The sequence below is a fragment of the Dendrobates tinctorius genome, unplaced genomic scaffold (assembly GCF_039654945.1).
Source record: "Dendrobates tinctorius isolate UK_male_01 unplaced genomic scaffold, ASM3965494v1 ptg000069l, whole genome shotgun sequence".
Lineage (NCBI taxonomy): Eukaryota > Metazoa > Chordata > Amphibia > Anura > Dendrobatidae > Dendrobates > Dendrobates tinctorius.
The window spans coordinates 14508971-14533099 of record NW_027361737.1 but is presented as its reverse complement, the minus strand read 5'-3'; positions in this window follow the sequence as shown (position 1 = coordinate 14533099).

Sequence of the window (24129 nt, the reverse complement as noted above, 5' to 3'; positions counted from 1 at the left end):
ACTATTGCACACGGCCGCATGCGATCTGCGCACCCTATCTTTAGCATAGGGTGCGCAGACCATGCGCTGGCCGTTCGCTAGTAGGATTTTTGTGTGCACTGCGCACTTTTGATGGTGCGCCGAGCGCGCCAAAATGCAACATGCTGCATTCGGCGCACACCGGTGCACCTTCAAAAGTGCACAGGGCACGCACAAATCCTACTAGCGCATGGCCAGCACACGGTCTGAGCACCCTATGCTAAAGATAGGGTGTGCAGATCGCATGCGGCCATGTGCGATAGTAGGAGGAGATGACTGGACGGGGCAGGCAGGGGGTGGGGCTTTGCGGCACCATTTGCTGCATGTAAAATACACTAGTGTGAAACTAGCCTAAGAAAGAAATCTTTAAGGACTTGATAGAGCCAAGATCCTTATAAGTTTTGAGAAGATATTTCAAAAACTCTTCATAAGTATCTGTTCTTGAGTTTCTCAAAAAAATAGTTACCGTGAATACTACCCATGCTCCTTTTCATTGCCCTGCAACAAATGGAGAAACACCTCATCTAAAAGAAGCTTTCTAATCCGAGGTCCAATGAAGACTCCTTCCTTTATCTTAGCTTCACTCAACCTTGGAAATGTACAGCTCTGGCAAAAATTAAGAGACGGCTTCCAAATGTTCAGTTTGACTGATTTTTCTCTTTATAGGTAAATTTTTGAGTAAAATGTAAATTGTTCTTTTAGTCTATAAACTTCTGACAACTTGTCTCAGAATTTCCAAGCAATAAATTTTGTTTTTTTTCTGAAAAGGAGAAATGGTCAAAATTAAAAAAAAAAACGAGTGCTTTCAGACCTCAAATAATGCAAAGAAAACAAGTTCATAATCATTTAGAAACAAAAATACTAATGTGTTAACTCAAGAAGAGTTCAGAAATCAATATTTTGTGGAATAACCATGAATTTCAAAAAAAGCTTTCATTCGTCTTGGTATGCTTGCCATCAGTCTTTCACATTTCTTCTGGTGCAAAAATTGAAGTTCTTCTTTGTTTGATGGCTTTTGACTAGAGTTGAGAGAAACGGGTCGGTGAAATTCATAAGTCGCCGACTTTCGCTAAAGTCGGGTTTCGCCGATCGAAACCTGACCATAGCGTGAGATCGACCATGAAGTCGCTGACCCGCGTGCCAAAGTCGCATTTCCCATAATGCTTCCAGCGCCTTTTCTCAGCCAATCATCAAGGACGCACACTGTGGGCAACACGATGACATGGGCAGCGGCCACCACCAGAGAAGGGCATTCTTGTGATTGGTTTGCTTTGTGTGGCGTCACAGTGGCTATAAAAGCCCTTACCGCTGACCGCCATTTTACTTCTGCCGATCTTAGCATAGGGAGAGGTTGCTGCCACTGATTCTCAATAGGGAGAGTGTTAGGCAACAAAGGAAAAAAAAATCTGTGCTTCTGCTGATAGCGATTTCAACTGTACAGTTAGTGTGCAGTGACAGGGGAGGATTTTTTGTGTGTGCAGCAGCGCTGGTAGTTATTAGGCTGCCTTATAAGGCTACCTGATAGCTGCATTGCTGTGTGCACACTGCTGTGAAGACTGCTTTTTTCAAAGCAAAAAAACTTTTATTCTGTTTTTCTGCACAATTACCGAGCGTTCATTTTTTAACACACCGTATAGAGGTGTACGTTCCTCACACACTACCATGTACCGGCCGGTTATCACAGACAAATACATGATATCTGTGTGTGACTCCTTAAAAAAAATAGATGGAGATTTTAAATTTTCCATACATACAACTTATAGAGCTGTACGCTTCTCAAACATTATCATATATCTGCTGTTTGTATTGCTGTCAAATCTATACAGAGACAGTATGTGTGTAAGACTCTGTAAATACATATACGGACATTTCAATTTTTCCATACACCGTATAGAGCTGTCCGCTTCTCAAACAGTATCATATATCTGCTGTTTGAATACGGTCAAATCTATACAGAGACAGCGTGTGTGTGTGACTCCAGAAAATAATAGATGGAGATTTAAAATTTTCCATATACACCATATAGAGCTGTCCACTTCTCAAACAGTATCATATATATGCTGTTTGAATACGGTCAAATCTATACAGAGACAGCATGTGTGTGTGAGACTCCGTAAATACATATACAGACATTTCCATTTTTCCATACACCGTATAGAGCTGTCCACTTCTCAAATAGTATCGTATATCTGCTGTTTGAATACGGTCAAATCTATACATAGACAGCGTGTGTGTGACTCCATAAAAAAATAGATGGAGATTTAAAATTTTCCATACATACACCATATAGAGCTGTCCGCTTCTCAAACAGTATCGTATATCTGCTGTTTGGATAGTGGTCAAATCTATACAGAGACAGCGTGTGTGTGAGACTCCGTAAATACATATATGGACATTTCCATTTTTCCATACACCATATAGAGCTGTCCGCTTGTCAAACAGTATCGTATATCTGCTGTTTGAAACCGGTCAAATCTATACAGAGAAAGCGTGTGTGTGTGACTCTGGAAAAAATTAGATGGACATTTCAAAATTTACATACATACACCGTATAGATCTGTACGCTCCTCACACTACCATGTACCGGCTGGTATCACATACTCATACAGTACCATATATCTGCTGGTATTTTTGTTACATTTTCACAAACATGAGGAAGTATTGTGGAAGAATCCATGGATGTGGGCGTGGGGGGCCAGCTGGTACTGATGGTGGTGGTGCATCTGCTGGTAGTGCCAAAAGCACAATAGCAGCTAAGGCAGGAGATGTTGAGCCTGCGTCATGGTCTGGCTCCGGAAGGCCTGTAAGGCTCCCTTTTCTGGGAGTAGGTAAACTGCTTTTAAAGATGGAGCATCAGGAACTAGTTTTGGCTTACATTGCTGGAACAGCCTCCAACTCTATCGCCTCCTCTTCTGAAGTTTAAAAAAATGCAAGCACTGAGTCGTCAGTGCAGGCTTCTGGTCAGGAGCAACCCTTTTCCTTGGGTCCTTCACCCACACCAAAAGTGAAGGATGCGGCAGCCCACACTTCAGATTACTCCATGGAGCTCTTTTCACATACCATGCCTGGGTTCATTCTAAATGGGGCACATTATATATGGAGCATTATTTGGGCCCATAAGACACTGGAGCATCATCCATGGGGCCCATCTTGTACTGGAGCATTCTAAATGGGGCAGATTAGACACTGGAGCAGCATCTATGGGGCCATTTATACACTGGAGCATTAGAAATGGGGCCCATTATATATGGAGCATTATTTGGGCCCTTAACACACTGGAGCATCGTCCATGGAGACCATCATATACTGTAGCATTATGTGGAACTCATCATATACTATATGGAACATTATATGGGACCAATTATTCTGTAAGGAGAAATATATGGCGCTCATTATTCTGTATGGCGCACCATGTGGTGACCATAATACTGTATGGAGTAATATGCTGTCTTTTTTTTTAGCTTTTGTAGAATTTAAAATAGATATCAGACATGTCATGTAAGAAGTGAAGTATTTTTCATTGTACTATACCTATATTTCTGTGCCGTATCGGAGCATCATGAATTGTGGTATGTGTTAAAGGGGCGCACTGACACTCTTTGGCCCGAGGCACACGAAAACCTGGAGCCATCCCTACCCCCCCATAACTTTAGCCAAATAACCCCCAGTTTTCAATATGTAACTATTATTATAAAGTAAGTTGGTTGTTTTGGAGGAATCAATGAAGAGCCTCTATTCCTCTGGATTATGACTCATCTTCATAGCTTCCATTAAACTATTTATGTTGTTGCATGCCACAAGATTGCCATCCATAAATAAGTATTGGACAAGATGTTTCTCACGGTTGTGAAATACAGAAATCCGAATATCGTCCACTTGGAGATTCCACTGCTGTAGCCTAGAACCTAAGAGCTCAGTCTTACTCTTGGGCAGATCAAAGTCTCTAGCAAGATCGTTCAGTTCACCCTTTTCATATGTAATGCACCATGGAATAAATTGCAGAATAGTAGTAATAATAATAATAATAATAATAATAATAATAATAATGTATGGTTCAGTTGAGGTTGCTGACAGAAAGTCTGGGTCGGGAGAAGAAGATGCATCATGACATCAATCGCCCTCTTCTTCCTCACTTGACTGAACAATGTTTCTCGCTCTTTTTGAACTGGTATCCCTGCTGTATGTGGTATTAGGCATATTGCAGATAGAATGTTTGGGTACTGTAATGTCTACTTTTCCTTCATTGATACTTCTTTCCCAATGGGGAGCACCATACAGAAATAGCAATTGGTAGTGTGATCGGTTGGTTCTCTCCAGATCATTGGGTCTGCAAAAGGCAGATAGAAAATCATTCTGCCTTATAAACTGTGTTACCCTGGGAACCACTCATCTCTTATGGTCCAGCTACTGGCCACCCCTGTACAAGGCATAACAATTGATGATGAGTAAGCACAAAAATGCTTGGATGCTCGTTACTCAAGCAGCTTCCTTGCTTAAATGATCATTTCGAGTTATGAGTATAATATGAGTCAATGGGAAATCTGATCAATTGTTTGGCAGACCCTACAAAGAGGACTGAGGCAGTGAAAATGTTGAAATGGATGGAAAAAATGCTGACTGGAAGAAGAACCGCATGAAGAAGATCTCTGGAATCATGTCTGACTCCTTGATCGCTGCTGAAAACAATGGTGTCACATGTTTTCTCCACTTTATCAGAGTGGGAGATGGTGCCAGGCAAGTTTTTCTTTTGCCACCATAAGAATTAGATAATACTTTTTCATTTTGTCAGAAATATTTGGAAATTGCTTGGAAATTTGGAGACATGTCAGAAGTTTGTAGACTAAAAGAAAAATTTACATTTTACTCAAAAATATACCAATGAAGAGAAAAATCAGCCAAACTGAACATTTGGAAATCGTCTTTTAATTTTTGCCAGAGCTGTATATTAGCCTCTGGATGTGCAATATTATTTCCTGTTACTGAAAGTAAGCAGAGATCTCGACAGTAGTGAAAAACAAAGTATACTTAAAAAGATGCTACACTTTTCGCACAATATACTTTAGTACTATCGATATACAATAATCAAGTTTTATGCACATAAGACCTTATAACATTTTACAAAATGTGAACATAGTGTTATCACATGGAACTGCATGGTATGAACCATAAAACACTCACATTTTGAAAAGCAACATAATAGCTATTAACAGTTAAAATTCTATTCCTGTGTTTTGCTTCCATTTGATATTTAACAATGTACTTTTCCCTTTTTATTTGAATAGGAACATTTTACATTGCGTGTGGAAAAGCAAGTGGACCATCACAGAGCAAAGTGATAATGCATGATTGTTTATTATACCAGTGAAAGCAGAGGAAAAGAAAGGAACAGAACTACAGAGTATATACAAATACTATTAAATTCTGGGCTTGCAACAGGTCTCGTATCTAAGGAATTCACCAAACACACTTATCTCTCCATCTAATGACCTAAAAGAACTGTAGGCACTCCATGATGTTTTGCAGTAATGCTGGATTAATGCAGATCACAATCACTAATGCTCAAATTATAATCTTGTTGCCTGTTCTTCACAGGAAAGAATAAAGACATCCAGCAGCATTCTTGCACAAAAATCTAATTTTTAATTCACTTTGACATGTTTTCAATTATGCTGGCGAGGGCTGCCAGATGCTTTATTTTTTTCATTCCTCTATGGAAGCCTTGTCTGAAATTAACATGAACCCTCACTACACCTCATATTGTAACGGAATGCTCCCACCATACCAATCACGGGGAAAGAGTATAATTATGCTACGAGTAAACGCTTGAGTATATTCACTAGGCTTCTGTTGGATCTACTGAAAGACGATTTTGTTGCATTGTCAGAAAATGGTTTGAAGAAGATCAAATATAGGTGATGAATAATGACAAAATGGAAATGTAAGGGTTTTATTTCTTTCTCATATATGTCTAATAGTGAAATTCCTAGTCCACAATGTAGAAAATATAAAAGGTGGAAGTTAACATAATGAAAAAGACACATTTCACACCTGGATGCAAACCATTCTAGCTCTTGACAAAAAAAGATTAGATCTTAAAATGGCTGTCCAGTTAGGATATGAAAGATGTTATGTAAGTCATTATTTTGGAGAAGTCTTGTTTGCTATTTATTTTTTATTAGATCTAGATACTTGGCAGTTCCTTAGCTCATCTCTTGTATGGCAGAGTTGTGATTTGTGACAAAAGCTTGGTTACAGTGCCTACAGAGTGTTTCGGGTGCCCCTTGATGAAGGCAAGACTGAAACGCGTGTCGAGGTGGATGCAAGTACTGCTGTGCCCCTCACATATGGTGTCCATACCAGGTATGCCTCTTAGAGCTCTAATGTATATACTTTGTGTAGTACCTTAAATGTTGAATGCTTTGGTGCATTCTTTGCATACTCTATCCATTTATGATCACCATACCACTGTGATTTATATCTTGGACATTTGGTCTATATTATCTGCATTACATCATGATGGCTGATTTCCAAATATTATTGTTTGCTTTTGCTGACCTTTAGCTTGCATTGTGCATCCTGCACTTTATACTGCACATGCGCACTTTTTCTCTCTCCATTTCCAAACCTGTTCAAATAAGAATAGACATCTGCTCAACAGTGACACATTACAAAGTTGTTAACAATGTTAATAAGCTGATTGATGAATGATGGCAAAGTGAGAATTAAGTATAGTGGGCATCATGGTGTCCAGTGTAAAAATATGCCAGTACAAGAAAAGGCAAGAGCAAAAAAGGCTTACCTAGGGTAACATAAAGTCACAATGCAAAGCAGCATACAATGATTGCATGAGATCAAGTGGAAAAGTACATGAGGTTACCTCAACAGGAGCTTCGGGGACTCATCACACCCGACACATGTTTCACACTGAAATGCTTCATCCTAGGGTGGTTGGGTATTTAAGATGTTAACATCCAATGAAAACACACATATAGCAGATGTCCTGCATACTTGGTAATTGCTAACTACAATCCCTGCCCGCATATCGGAGATGTTTGCACCATTGTCATGGTTTTTTTTAGTCATGTGATCAGGTCAGGGGGAAGTGGTGTTACGTCACTTCCTAGTTGCGTATCGAGTGTCTACATTAAGCTACCCGCATATCAGAGATGTTTACACTGTTGTTATGGTTTTTAGTCATGTGATCGGGTCAGAAGAAAGCGGTGTTATGTCGCTTCCTGGTTACAGATCAAGTGTCTAAATTAAGTCACTGTGATCCTCGGTTGCAATGATCAGCTGTCCTATAGCCTGGTAGGAGAGATACAACATTGTATCGCATCCCTGTTACGGAACCGCAACCATGACTCATAAACTGAGTTATCATACTAAATTGTCCTGCAATTGGAGAAAATAAAATATATTGACTTGTTTTAGACATGGGTAAAAATGAAATGTATTTATTTATTAACACATGGATGGAAGGCAGCTATTTCATGTGATTGAGCAAGTCACAAAAAATTCAAAATTTGCTGTGCTGGATCCATGCATGTCAGTAGCTTAGCTACTGGGGGGCAGAGGGGGTGGTGGCCCCGGGCCTCGTGCTCTGAGGGGGCCCACCGGTGACCAGAGCTACACTACTGTAACTGTATTGGCGTGCGCAGCACGCCCTTACAGTTACATTCTGTGGCAGAGCATGGAGAATCGATCTCCCTACTCTGCCGCCCTGCTGCTATGGGCCCCTGAGAAGGCAGTGGGGGCCAACCTCACAGCCAACAATGTCGTCCTGGGCTATTCTGTGTGCACAGGACCTGTGATGAGGTCACAGGAGGAGCGGAGTCAGGGGTCACATGATCAGGGGCCTCAGTGACTGCAGGACTCTGCTGTGCTGGTTGTCATGGTGCTGGATGAGGTGAAGTTTATATGTGGGGTCAGGAGGGGTTTACAGGGTGGATATAGCAGAGCTGTGTGTGTACGGAGCAGAGCTGTATGTGTAGAAGGTGTACGAAGCAGAGATATGCATGTATGAGGTGTACGGAGGAGAGGAGCCGCGTGTGTATGGTGTGAGCGGAGCCATTTGTGTACAAGGTGTATGGAGCAGAGCCGTGTGTGTGTGTGGTGTACGGAGCAGAGATGTATGTGTACTGGGTATATGTAGCGAATCCGTGTGTGCAAGGTGTACAGAGCGGAGTCATATGTCTACGAGGTGTATGGAGCGGAGCTGCATGTGTACGAGGTGTGCGGAGCGGAGGTCATGTATACAAGGTGTACGGAGCAGAGCTGCGTGTGTACAAGGTGTACGGAGCGGAGCCGTGTGTGTATAGGGGGTATCAGCTGCAGTAATAGGGACACATGCGGCAGCAGCGGCTCAGCATTGGGGTATCAGGTGCAGTAATAGGCACACATGCAGCAGCAGTGGCTCAGCATTGGGGTATCAGGTGTAGTAATAGGGACACATACGGCAGCAGCCGCTCAGTATTGGGGTATCAGGTGTAGTAATAGGGACACATACGGCAGCAGCCGCTAAGCATTGGGGTATCAGGTGCAGTAATAGGGACACATACGGCAGCAGCGGCTCAGCATTGGGGTATCAGGTGCAGTAATAGGGACACATATGGCAGCAGCGGCTCAGTATTGGTGTATCGGGTGCAGTAAGAGGGGGGCATACTGCAGCAGCTGCTCAGTATTGGTGTATCAGGTGCAGTAATAGGGACACATACGGCAGCAGCGGCTCAGTATTGGGGTATCAGGTGCAATAATAGGGACACATATGGCAGTAGCGGCTCAGCATTGGGGTATCAAGTGAAGTAATAGGGACACATACGGCAGCAGCTCAGCATTGGGGTATCAAGTGCAGTAATAGAGACACATACGGCAGCAGCTCAGCATTGGGGTATCAGGTGCAGTAATAGGGACACATACGGCAGCAGAGGCTCAGCATTGGGGTATCAGGTGCAGTAATATGGACACATACGGCAGCAGCGGCTCAGCATTGGGGTATCAGCAGGATGAGGGATTTGTGCAGGTTGGCGATACATGGTGATGGGGCTGGAATATGAGAAGTGAAACGTGTCATTGTTGTATTCTCTGTAGCAGAGTTGTGGCTGGAGGAGTTGTCATGTCGGTCTGGGCCAGATGGAAAAGACGTGAAAAGTGAATGATTCCATCAGAAAGATCGTCAGCGGTAAGACACCAAATATAACTGTGCAGTAATCACATATGTTTTGTAGGACTGGTATTTACCAATGACCATATAGCGGTAATATCAATATTGGTCTTTATATAGAGATTATTTTCAGTAGCAGCACGGTCATCTGCTGAGGTTCTCCTCCACTATTAGGGTGCGTCACTGAGTTGTAATTGAAGGTACCTAGTTAGGGGCCCACTCAGAAGTTTCGCCCCCCCCGAACCAAAACCCTAGCTACGCCTCTGATGCATGTGAAAAAAAGGGAAGGGCAAAAAAGAGGAGGGGGAGGTAAAGAATAGGAAAACAAAAAAACTGAAATACTTAATAGTATGCAAGTAAAAATAATATGTAAATTACACAGTATAAGGAGATGATTCTGTGTGCTAGCAATATAGTGCACAAGTGCCAGTGCTAATATCTATTCCTCATGTTGATGGAGAATTCTAAAATACATGTGAATATACATATATATATATATATATATAAATATATACACAGTATAGTCCTCAAGATGAAAGCAGCACACCAAAAGAAATCCAGTCAAAGTGCTATTTGTTAGCCCATCTGGCTAGTTGCCCATATAGCGACGTTTCGGTCCTGGTTGTTGTGGACCTTTCTCAAGCAGTGTAACAATGCAAAGTGAGTGCTATTTAAAGCTCACCAATCATACAGGTATTTACAAACAATTAGAAAATATACATTGTGCAATACATAGTCTTACAAAACATGAATAACAATCAAAAAGTGCATTTATAGTGCAATGTGCAAAAGTTCCTCCGTGAGTCCTCCTCCCTGCAGGCCCCCAGATCCAATATGGCCACGAGGGCCTTCGGGGTCCTGCAGGGAGGCGACTTCCTCATGGCCTGCTGAAAGCAGGCATGAGGAAGCCTGCAGCAACATCTGTCAGATCGCCGATCTGACACAGCGCTGTTCTAAGTGTAAGATCGGCGATCTGACACAAGACAGTGAAGTCCTCCCTGGGACAATATAATAAAGTAAAAAAAAAAACAAACACTTGTAAAAATAAATTTAAAAAAATCCCAAAATGAATAAAGAAAAAATATATTCTCTAATAAATTCTTTTTTTTCTAAATAAAAAAACAATAAAAGTACACATATTTAGTATCGCCCGCCCTATAAAACTGTCCCACTAGTTAATCCCTTTAGTGAACCCCTTAAAAAAAACAGCAAAAAACAATGCTTTATCATCGTACCGCCGAACAAAAAGTCCAATAATTTGCGATCAAAAAGACGGATATAAATAAACATGGTACCGCTGAAAACGTCAACAGTGTAAACGCACCCCCCAAAAGAAATTCATGAAATGCTGGTTTTTGTTCATTCTGCATCCCAAAAATCGGAATAAAAAGCGATCAAAAAATGTCACATGCCCGAAAATAGTATCAATAAAAACGTCAACTCGTCCCGCAAATAATAAGATCTCACATGACTCGGTGGGTCAAAATACGGAAAAATTATAGCTCTCAAAATGTAGTGATGCAAAAACTTCTTTTTACAATAAAAAGCGTCTTTTAGCTTGTGACAGCTGCCAAACATAAAAACCCGCCATAAATAGTAAATCAAACCCCCTTTATCACCCCCTTAGGTAGGGAAAAATAATAAAATTAAAAAAAATGTATTTATTTCCATTTTCCCATTAGGGTTAGGGTTAGGGCTAGGGCTAGGGTAAGGGTTAGGTCTAGGGCTGAGATTAGGGTTAGGGGTGTGTTGGGGTTAGGGTTGGAGTTAGAATTGGGGGGTTTCCACTGTTTGGGCACATCAGAGGCTCTCCAAATGCAACATGGCATCTGATCTCAACTCCTGCCAAAAAAATCAATTGGCGCTGCCTCCCTTCCAAGCTCTGCCATGCGCCCAAATAGTGGTTTACCCCCACATAAGGGGTATCAGAGTACTCAGGAGAAATAGCACAATAACTTCTGTTGTCCTGTTTCCCTTGGGAAAATAAAAATTGGGGGTGAAAAGATAATTTTTGTGGAAAAAATATGAATTTTTAATTGTACGGCTGTACGTTATAAACTTCTGTGAACCCCTTGGGGGGTTCAAACGTCTCACCACACATCTAGATAAGCTCCTTGGGGTCTAGTTCCCAAAAAAGGGTTACTATGTGGGGAGTTTCCACTGTTTAGGCACATCAGGGGCTCTCCAAACGTGACATGGCGCCAGATCTTAATTCCAGCCAATTTTGCGTTGAAAAAGTCAAACGGCGCTCCTTCTCTTCCGAGCTCTGCCAGGCGCCGTAACAGTGGTTCACCCCCACATATCAGGTATCTGCGTACTCAGGACAAATTGCTCAATAACTTTTGCAGTCTAATATCTCCTGTTACCCTTGGTAAAATAAAAAAAATTGGATTTAAAGTAATTTTTTTTGTGAAAAAAAGTTAAATGTTCATTTTTTTTAAACATTCAAAAAATTCCTGTGAAGCACCTGAAGGGTTAATAAACTTCTTGAATGTGGTTTTGAGCACCTTGTGGGGTGTAGTTTTCAGAATGGCTTCACTTTTGGTTATTTTCTATCATATAGACCCCTCAAAGTGACTTCAAATGTGATGTGGTCCGTAAAAATAAACTGGTATTGTAAAAATGAGAAATCGCTGGTCAACTTTTAACCCATATAACTTCCTAACAAAAAAATTTGGTTCCAAAATTGTGCTGATGTAAAGTAAGCATGTGGGAAATGTTACTTATTAAGTTTTTTTATGTGCCATATCTCTGTGATTTAAGGGCATAAAAATTCAAATTTGGAAAATTGCGAAATTTTCAAAATTTTTGCAATATTTCCATTTTTTTCACAAATAAACGCAAGTTATATGAATGAAATTTTACCACTAACATGAAGTACAATATGTCACGAGAAAAAATTGTCAGAATCACCAGGATCCATGGAAGCGTTCCAGAGTTATGACCTCATAAATGGACAGTGGTCAGAATTGTAAAAATTCGCCCAGGCATTAACATGCAAACCACCCTTGGGAGTAAAAGGGTTAAGGCCCTAGATTTGGAGGATAATTTATTGATGTATTTATCTCTTGATTCTTTTATTGAATGCTTATCCTAATCTACTATGGATTACGGGAGCAGAGATGTGTCTGGCTTATACGTGCTTGAAATATAGTTGCAAGTGAGACATCACGGGTACAGGACTCAATCCAGAAAACAGCACTTAAAAAGATTATCAAAAATTTACTTTATCGCTGCACATTTGTTTGATGGAATGGAGTGCTTTTAGAAAATTTCATCTCCCAAAACGATACTCCAAGTGGCCTGAAGACCAAATCTAAAAACAAACAGTAACTAATCCTATATATAAATTGTAAATAAACACACAGCCAGAATAAAGTCTTTTATTTGAAATAAAACAAACCACACTTTTCAATTTTTAGTTAAAAATAACAAACACAGTTATGTTCTGCTAATGCCTAATTCCACTGAATTCCTCGTCTCCTGTAATAAAACGAAAATAAAAAAAAATATTGCACACCCCTACATTGTTCTGTCCAGAATAATAATCTATGTCTGGGGGATACACAGTATTCAACCTAGATGGTGACAATATGCGACCATCCAGGCTGAGAACCACTGATGAATGAGTTGCCTGCGAGTGCAGCATCAGTGACTAGTGGTTGCATCATCGAAGTTACTGCCGGTCACTGAGGCTGTGTTCCCAGCTGGGCTGAACTGCGGTGACCTCGGTGAAATCACCACTAGTATAGTGAAAAAAAAGTCTCACAGTGCAGAGGTGAGTTCACCACAGTTCAAATTCACTTCAGGGAAATTCTCCCTGTGAACTGCGTGTGTTGTGTGTTTTGTTTTATTTCAAATAAAGGACTTTATTCTGGCTATGTCTTTATTTACGATATTCACTGGGTTTTGGCCGTTGCAGCTGAAAAGAGGAAATCGGAAAAACCGCGCGAATTTTGGCTCATCTTTCATCGTTTTTAAGAAATCACAAGATGGAAGAGGCCAGGAGCCATTTGGTGAGCTGCATTTCTTGCTACATGTTCACAGACTTACCAGTGGAAAAGCCAAACTTCACATGCCACAAATGCAAGCTTGTGTCCCTGTTGGAGGAAAAGTTGCAAAATCTCGAAGAGAGGTTGGCTACGTTGAAGATCATTAAGGAAGGTGAAGAGTTCTTGGACAGAGCAGAATTATCTCTTCATGTTACAGAAAGAGAAGAAATTCGAAGTGCACCTGAAGAAACAGAGGAATGGAGACATGTGACCCAGAGAAGCAGGAGGATCAGGAGGCAGTCAGCACCCATACTGCTCAGAAACCAGTACCAGGCTCTCACGCAGGAAAATGATGAAGAAATACATCAGGATAAGACTTTGCCAACAAACAGCAACCTTGTACGCCTTCAGAGTCCTCCTGGATGGAGAAAGAAAAATGTTGTGAAGAAGAAACGGAGAGTGGTGGTCATGGGGGATTCCCTGTTGAGAGGAACAGAGGCCGCTATCTGCAGACCGGATATAACTTCAAGAGAAATGTGCTGTCTTCCAGGTGCAAAAATTAAAGATGTGTCTGACAGGATATCAGGACTCTTCAGACCTACAGATGACTACCCATTCCTGCTACTTCATGTGGGGACAAATGACACCGCAAGAAACGACCTGGAAACCATCTGCAGAGACTTTGAAGACTTAGGCAAGAAAGTGAAAGAACTGGGAGCGCAGGTGGTCTTCTCTTCCATCCTCCCAGTGGATGGCCATGGAACAATGAGGTGGAATAAGATTCTGCAGGTGAACAACTGGCTACGTCGATGGTGCCGTCAGCAACGATTTGGATTTCTGGATCACGGAGTGAACTACTTATACGATGGACTACTTGCTAGAGATGGGGTGCACCTTACGAAGACTGGAAAGCATGTATTTGGAAGTCGCCTTGCTACACTTGTAAGGAGAGCTTTAAACTAGAACAACATGGGAAGGGAAGCAAAAGACCAGAAAAAGCCATACACCTGACAAATTCTATTGAGAACTCTGCTAATAGAAGTGGAAAGGAAGAACAAAGACGAAAGAATCTAATTAATAAAAATATTGGAGAAAGAGAAACCAATCACAAACTAAAATGTTTCTATACTAATGCACAAAGCATGGGCAACAAACAAGGAGAATTGGAACTACTAACACAGGAAAAGAAATATGATGTCATTGGAATCACTGAAACTTGGTGGGACGATACACATGGTTGGAATACAAGACTAGAAGGATACAACTTATTTGCAAGAAACAGACTTGATAAACGAGGAGGGGGTGTTGCATTGTATGTTAGAAAAGCGTATATCTGCACAGAGATTGAAGCTTCAGAGACTGGGAGTTCTGTGGAAACTGTTTGGGTAAGAATACAAGGACAGAACAATGGAAAGGACACCATTGTAGGCATTTACTACAGGCCGCCTGTGCAAGCTGAAGATATAGATGAACTCTTTATGCATCAAATGGCCAAGTTCTCCAAAAAATATGACATAGTTGTCATGGGAGATTTCAACTATCCAGACATTTGTTGGGAATCTCTCTCAGGCAAAACTAACAGGTCAAGGAAATTCTTATCCTCTCTTGCTGACAACTTTATCTTCCAAAAGGTAGGGGAGAAAACAAGGGGAACTGCTACCTTGGATCTAATCCTTATAAACAGGGAGGAAATGGTTGAGGAGGTAAAAGTGGCTGGAACCCTAGGAGGTAGCGACCATGCTATTTTAGAATTTTGGATAACTAGAGGCGGAAGACCTGTGAAGACTCAGACGTCAAGGTTAGATTTCAGAAAGGCAGATTTTAAGGGATTCAGAAAGATAATTGGAGGGATCCAATGGCTGGATATCCTTAAAGACAAAAATGTCCAGGAAGGATGGGAAATCTTGAAAAATGAAATTCTCAAAGCACAGTTGTTAACAATTCCGAAAAGAGGGAAGAATAGGAAGCATTTAAGGAAACCAGGATGGGTGAACACAGAACTTAAGCACATGCTAAAAAGGAAGAAAAAAATGTTTATAAAATGGAAAGAGGGAGGCATATCTAAAGAAGAATATAATGCTGTCTGCAGAATCTGCAGGGCACAAATCAGATTAGCTAAAGCTGAAAATGAATTGAGGCTTGCAAGAGATGTCAAAAGCAATAATAAAGGATTTTGGGGATATGTCAAAAGTAAAAGAAAAGTCAAAGATGCTATAGGATTTTTACAGGATGAAAATGATGAAATGGTAAGACAGGATGTTGAGAAGGCTGAACTTTTAAATTCCTATTTTGCATCTGTTTTCTCTCAGAAAGGAAATGTAACACCAACTGTTATTCACTGTCCTATTAAGGGAATAGAAGAATCCAGGATATCTATAAACAGAAAGATAGTGAGGAAACACTTAGCTAATCTAAATGAATTCAAGTCTCCAGGTCCAGATGAATTACACCCCAGAGTACTGAAGGAGATAGCAGAAGAAATTTCTGAACCACTCTCCATAATCTTTGAAAATTCTTGGAGAACAGGAGAAGTGCCAGAAGACTGGAGAAGAGCAAATGTTGTTCCTATCTTCAAAAAGGGGAAGAAGGTGGACCCAGGCAACTATAGGCCGGTGAGTCTGACTTCTATACCAGGAAAGATCTTTGAACAAATTATTAAACAACATGTAAGTCAATACCTGGATAAGAATGAAGTGATCAAACAGAGTCAGCATGGGTTTGTAACTAATAAGTCATGTCAGACTAACTTAATTTCCTTCTATGACGGTATCACTGATTGGGTGGATCAAGGAAATGCTGTAGATATAGTATATCTTGACTTCAGCAAAGCATTTGACAAAGTCTCTCATACAATCCTTATTGAAAAAATGACTAAGTATGGAATGGACAAGGCAACTGTTAGGTGGATTCATAGCTGGCTTAGTGATCGGACCCAAAGAGTGGTCGTAAATGGCTGCACATCCAGTTGGAAGAATGTCTCAAGTGGGGTACCACAGGGCTCTGTCCTGGGCCCTGTATTGTTCAACATCTTTATCAACGATTTAGATGAAGGAATTGAGGGTAAACTGATTAAATTTGCTGATGACACAAAGCTAGGAGGGATAGCTAATACTAGAGAAGAGAGAGAGAGGATTCAAAAAGATTTAAATAAACTGGAGAAGTGGGCAGTAACTAACAGAATGGTTTTTAACAGGGAGAAATGCAAAGTACTACATCTGGGCAATAAAAATGAAAAAAGCATATATAGAATGGGAGGAATAGGGCTAAGTGACAGCACATGTGAAAAAGACTTGGGTATACTAATAGATCACAGACTGAATATGAGTCAACAGTGTGATGCAGCAGCAAAAAAGGCAAATGCAGTTCTAGGATGTATTAACAGAAGCATACAGTCTAGATCACGTGAAGTCATTATTTCCCTCTACTCCTCTTTGGTCAGACCTCATCTGGAATATTGTGTCCAGTTTTGGGCACCACATTTTAAAAAAGACATCAACAAACTGGAGCAAGTTCAGAAAAGAGCGACCAGAATGGTGACCGGTCTGCAAACCCTGTCTTATGAGGAAAGGTTGCAGGATTTGGGAATGTTTAGTTTGCAAAAGAGAAGACTGAGAGGAGACTTAATTGCTGTCTACAAATATCTAAAGGGCTGTCACATTGTAGAAGGATCAACTTTATTCTCATTTGCACAAGGAAAGACTAGAAGCAATGGGATGAAACTGAATGGGAGGAGACACAGATTAGATATTAGAAAAAACTTTTTGACAGTTAGAGTGATCAATGAGTGGAACAGGCTGCCACGAGAAGTGGTGAGTTCTCCTTCAATGGAAGTCTTCAAACAGAGGCTGGACAGACATCTGACTGGGATGATTTAGCGAATCCTGCTTTGAGCAGGGGGTTGGACCAGATGGCCCAGGAGGTCCCTTCCAACTCTACGATTCTATGATTCTAAGTATAGGATAAATAATGGATAGGTGTCTTACAGATTCCTCTCCATTACTAATCCATGGGCTTGATGTCACTGGACAATACAAAGGTGACATCAACCCCACAAATATGAACTCCACTTGCCACCGCAACAGGGCAAGTGGGAAAAGTCAGGCAAAGTGCCAGAAGTGGTGCATCTAATAGATGTGTCTTTTCTGGGAGGCCACTGGCTGCTATTTTAAGGTTGTCTGCTTTAGCAAGGCTGGTTGTCAAAAATGGGGAGGATGCCATGCCATTTTTTAAAATCATTTATTTAAATAATTAAAAAAATGGAAGTGGGGACCCCTCAATTGTTAATCATCCTTGCCGAACCTGTCAGGTGAGGGTTGCAGCCCCCAGCTGTGAATTTTGCCTGGCTGGTTATCAAAAAAACAGGGTAACCCATGCTGTTTTATTTTTAATTATTTATTTGCATACTCCCATCAGCCGCTCCTGTTATTAGCGGCAGGAGATGAGAGCAGTAGTCCCTTAAGCCGACACCAGTGACCAGAGGTAAACTTTATACTTCTGATCACAGCTACTGGCTCAGGCTGTCTTTTGACAGTAGATTAGAAACTAGATCTGAGCTGAAAAAGTAAATTAATGTGTATGCAAAATGTAAATGCATATAAACACATGACCTTTACACAGAGAAAACAAAAAACAAATATCCTAAAACAAAAAAGTAAAAAATAAATTGCAAACATTGCATGAAGGTAGTAATAATAATAAGGGTATTTAGTAAACATAATTTTGATCAAAAGAATGTTCAAGCCATCCCGCCACATCAAGGCAACCCTTGTGGGACAGTTCTAACTCTTGTATTTAAAACCTTTCCACTTGTCAAGTGACGTAAATGTGAACAAGGATCGAGGGACTGAACCACCAGTAATAGCATAGGCCAGACAGGATGGATTTTCCAACTCAGAAACCGGGCAGTCACATTCTTATATGCACAGAATGCACAATGGTCTAAATGAGAAACTAGATCTGAGCTGAAAAAGTAAATTAATGTGTATGCAAAATGTAAATGCATTTAAACACATGACCTTTACACAGAGAAAACCAAAAACAAAAAACAAGTATCCTGTGTTTTGACAGTGTGGAAATTATGGCTGCTTGACCGGCAGTGATAATTTTACCGTCAATCAGAAGTGGTGTTTGCCACGCTGTCATGCATATGACAGTGCACAAAACACTGGGTGTTCGTGCTACCCATTCCATTGAATGGGGTCCAGATTCAGGTTCGGGTCTGGGTATTGTTCTGGTACCCGAATCCAAACTTCTTGTAACCATTTGGCCTAACCCACCAGATCCGAACATCCAAGTGTCCACCTATCTCCTGTGCACAATTGATTTATGAATTGAAAATTAAAATAACAGACTTTAATGATTCATATTCTATTGAGATTAAGCTCATGGAAATATGTCTTCACATTTTCCTTTAGAATTTGCTGGGATAATTCATTCTTTCATCAATGATGGCAAGTTGTCCTGGCACAGACAGAGAAAAACTAGCCCAAACCATGATACTACGACAAGAAGTTTGACAGATAAAAGTTGTTTTGCTGCAATGCAGTATTTTTTCTTTTTCCAAGCATAAGGCTTCTCATTTATTTTGGTTTTACCCATCCTCAAATATCAAACATTATTCTATCTCATACTGCTTTCTGTCCTATATTCTACATATCTACAGTATATTCTACACACAAATGTATATGTTGTATGTAGTGATGAGCAAGTATACTCATTACTCGGGTTTCCCCGAGCATGCTCGGGTGGTCTCCGAGTGTTTTGGCGTGCTCGGAGATTTAGTTTCTATCGCCTCAGTTGCATGATTTGTGGCTGCTAGACAGCCTGAATACATGGGTGGATTGCCTAACAAACAGGCAACCCCCACATGTATTCAGCCTGTCTAGCAGCCGCAAGTCATGCAGCTGTGGTGACACAAACTACGTCAAAATACTCGGAGACCACCCTAGCATGCTCGGGGAAACCCGTGTAACGAGTATACTTGCTTGTCACTAATTGTATGTAGAATGTATGACAAAAAACAGTATAAGACAAATACAGCAATGAATTCTGAGCTATAAACTTTCTATCCTTTAACATTTCACAATATTTCAAAAATTCATTTATGACTGTAAAGTATTTTATCATTTTACAATTTTATTTCTCATGTTCAAAACTGCAAATTGCCTATTTTACTTTGCTTTGAAACATGTTTATTCCCTGTCGAAGAAAGCTGTAACTATGAAAATTACATAAAAATATTGTGCATCCATTATGGAAAAAATAGAGAAAAATCAATGTTGAACTGTCTTGTCTTGCATGCAAAAACATGAGTTTTTTTATATAATGCAAAAAATGTTAAAAGAAAGAAAATATTTTTTACAATAGAAAAGGTTCTAACAAACTATAATAGAATGTATTTTAAGCCTAAGTGATTCTAATCTGTTTTAATAAAGAATTTCTTTAAAAATGGTTATTGCAGAGGTTTGTCCACACCAGTACTTATATTTTATTTAAGGGAATCTGTCACCCACTGGACGTTTTTAAGCTTTTACTATCGGCATACATGAAATAGAATGGTTAAAATAGTATTGCCTGTATGCCTCAAGGCTGTGGTCTAGTTGTGGAAAAATAGAGTTTTAATGTTTTATGATAATGATTTCCTCTAGGCTCTGGGGTGTGCGGTGCCTGGAAAAAATCTCTGCCTCCTCTTTTCATTATAATACAACCCCCTCCCATGCACGTAAGGCCGGGGTCACACTAACCAACGCAAAATACGGTCCGTAGTTTACATGCGTAATACGGATGAATGACCCCTAAATAGTGCTCCATATGTCATCCGTAAGCAAGGTGTGGTCGCGTATTTTGCGCATGTCAGCATCCGTATGTAATCCGTATGGCATCCGTATGCAATCTGTATGGCGAGATTTTCTCGCCGCCTTGCAAAATGGACATATAATGGAGCCCTATGACAGGGTTTCTAACAGAAATGAAATAATAGATATAGACACATAGAATGCATATATATATATATATATACTGTATATATATATATGTATATATATATATATATATATATATACACACACACACACAAGTCATTGAGATAAGCATATATGTATATTTATATTTCACAGAGTTCTTCATAGCAGAATAGCCGCTAATTAAATTGCCGGCTTCTATCAAATCCTTCCCCAACCCGACATGAAATGACACATGGTTTACATTCAGTAAAGCATTTCATTTCATGTTTTTTATATGTCCCTGACTAATAATTAGATGAGGGTTTGTGTGCAAAATTTGGGAGGTGTAGTTGTTATTTTAAGGGGTTAATTCGGTGTTAAAAAATGCGTGGGCTTCCCATTGCCCTGTAGCGGTGGCGAATGGGTTAATCTAACAAAGGGTTAATGTCACCTTACAATCGAATGGTGACATTAACCCTTTGTTAGATTAACCCACTTGCCACCACTATAGGACCGTGAAGAAGGCACATAGTGCTGAAACATGTAGTCCCTTGCTGGAATGTTACCAATTGTTTGGAGTTCCTCATATATTTTTTATATGAATTGATGGATAAATAAAGAAGAAGATTTTTTAATTCTGGTGAACTTTCATCTTTTTGCTGGATCCCAAGTCTCTTATATTCCTATAAATATATATATGTATGTTTATCTCAATGATTTGTGTGTATATATATACAGTATATATATGCATTCTATGTGTATATATCTATTCTTTCTTTCTTTATTAAACCTGTCAGTGTGAGTTTACTGTATAGCGCACTGAATTGCCGGATTTTCTAAAAGACACCGGGTGCGTATTTCTCGCAAGTCACACGTGTGTTCCGTGTGTAATGCGTATTTTTTGCGCACCCATAGACTTTCATTGGCGTACTACGGGCGTACTACGCTGACAATCGTAGCATGCTGCGATTGGCACGGACCGCTGAATATGGACGAGAAATATATGGCTGTTGGGAGCAACCCCATAGAGAATCATTTGTCCGTGTGTAATGCGTGCTTTTAACGCCTCTCACTCGTCCGTATTCCTCTCTAGTGTGACCCCGGCCTAACACTGCTCTCTGACGTACAGTCATGGCGCCGTAATCCTGCGCCTCCACCCTGCACTAACGCTGTTCTGGTACCTTATCTGCTCTTCTTTGGGCAGTGTTTTCATCCTGTTCCTACGCAGGTGCCGCGAGTCACTGTGTACTGTTTCAAATGTACAAACCTAAGGAAAGAAATCTCAAAAAAGAACCAAAGGCTGTAAGTAGAAGTTGGTACATAGATGTTCATAAAGACTACTGATGCCCGAGACAATAGTCTACCCAGAAGGTCTTCTAGGAACGTGAGGACTTTTGGAAGCATATAAAAAGTTGGTATTATCGGTGTCTGGGTGGTAAGAAAACAGTGTTCCTTCTTGCCGTATTGATATGCAGACATTATTAGATTATCCAATTTGGCCTTGAACACTGAAGTTGGATCAGAAGGCAGGCTTTGATAGCAGACTGTATTGGAAAGTTGACGCCTTGCCTTCCTTTGATACATCTCGGTCAGTCGCATGACAATATTACCACCTTTATATGCCTCATTGATTAAATATGTAATGTTCTCCTTTGGGCCTTCCTTTCATTAATAGTTTAGCTATGAAACTTCTGTCTTTTTCCTTTTATGATATCTTTCTCATAATGTCCTTAAGACGTAGTTGGAATGGTTTCACATGAGTCTTCTGTCATACACAGTGTAGGAATGACTAAGTGCAATATGAAGGGATAAGGGGAAGGGAACCCAACACTAGGGACGGGAGAAGTGAAGACCGCTTGGCAGATCTAACATCACCCTGTTTGCCCTAAACATCGCTAAATAGGTTCTGCATCTGTCACTGAGCAGGAACCTAATCCCTGCTTTACCCTGGCGATAAGCCCTGCATAAGGAATGATAGGATTTGCACTAGTCAAACCCCACTACCATTAATGACAGCCGGGGTAGACAAACAAGGGGAACACTTATCTTGGGAAGACTCAGAGTTGTAACACAGTCGTCCTCCAGCAACACCAAGGAGGAAGATAGCCGACTGCTATAGCTCCAAGCCTCAACAGGGGAAATGTCAATATCACCAGCAACTCCCATCAGCAAGCTGGGAGTTTTAAACACCCTGGTCCAGGTGTGTCAACTAGAGCCGGGGAAGGTTGCCACTGGGTCCCCAAAGTAAGAAGGACAAAGAAGAAGTCTGCAAAGAAAACTGCTGAGACCTTCTGCAGTCAGATGCAATGTGATGGTCTGCAGGCTCTGACACACCCATAACGTCTCCTGATCAGAGTTTTATCTTTCTTGTTTTAGTGTCATTCTTTAGATGGCTAGGAAAAGAATGATCATGTTTATAATGATTGTTGAACATTTGAGAAGCCCAGCTTCCCAGGTGTTCCCAAAATCTGAATCCACTTTCCATGCAGGGAACATCTGCACCTTGATGCATCTGAGGGTTCTGCAAAGCTTAAGACATCTAATATTCCACCAAATTTTGCTAACAAGTCTATGCAAATCAATAAGTTGTGCAAAAAGTTTTTGAAAGGAATTAACAATGCCTGTTCCACAGGCACTGAAAATTCCACCACTCTGACTGCTCAAAGCAGCCTTCCTAGCCTCTTGATCCATAAATCTAATATATAAAGCTCAAAGTGTGTATGTATGTATGTATGTATGTATGTATGTGTGTGTGTGTGTGTATATGTCCGGGATAGGCATCCGCACAGTCACAGCTACAGCCATAAAATTTTGCACAGTCACACGTCTGGACCCCGAGAGCGTCCTAAGCTATGTTGTGAGGTGAAATTTTAACCCCACGCGTTCCAATTCACCAAACAATTTTGCCCCTATCTACATACTGGGGAAAAAGTGTGTGCGCGTCAAGCCCTCAAGCCCCGCCCCTCATTATGATGTCATAATGCCCCTATCTACATAATGGGGAAACAGTGTGTGCGCATCAAGCCCTGCCCCTCATTATGATGTCACAATGGTTGACTATGGAATGGAGGATGTGTGATGGGTATATGGCCACTGGACTATGGGATGGAGGATATGTATGACGGGTATATGGGCACAGGACTATGGGATGGTGGATATGTATATGGGCACGGGACTATGGGACGGCGGATATGTATATGGGCATGGGACTATGGGATGGAGGATATGGATGATGGGTATAAGGGCATTGGACTATGAGATGAAGGATGTGTGATGGGTATATGGGCACTCGACTATGGGATGGCGAATATGTATGATGGGTATATGGGCATGGGACTATGGGATGGAGGATGTGTGATGGGTTTATGGGCACTCGACTATGGGATGGAGGATATGTATGATGGGTATATGGGCACGGGCCTATGGGATCGTGGATATGTATGATGGGTATATGGGCACGGGACTATGGGATGGAGGATAATTATAATTTGTTATAACTAACCACAGTTAGTTACAATGCCCGGGCAGCGCCGAGCTCTTCAGCTAGTAATAAATAAAGGTATATAACCACTCATAGAAAATGGTGAACAAGGGAATAGGGTAGGTCCCATTAGTGTGGTTGCAATAGGTAGGTATATATACTAATAACGTAAATTGCATGCTACCCACAAAAGGAGGGCCCAGACTACATATATATGTGCCAATAGGACAGTTGGCATATACAACTAGAGGAGAAAAAAAGGAACAAATCCGACTATTAAGTCCAATGCAAAAGAATGATGAAAAAATTGTATATTTTATTAACATTCAGGTCATAACAGGAAAAACAGAACATTGCAAGATAGATAATGTCTAAAAACAATAACAAAAACAAGGGGCGCACACCCAGACAGTAGTAAGCCAGTGTTTACTGTACTAAACCAGTAAAAGAGAAGTTATTCACAAATTCAATTGAGAACAAATGACATATAATCGATATAGAAAAAATTCCATGCACATAGCACCCACTTAGGCAAAT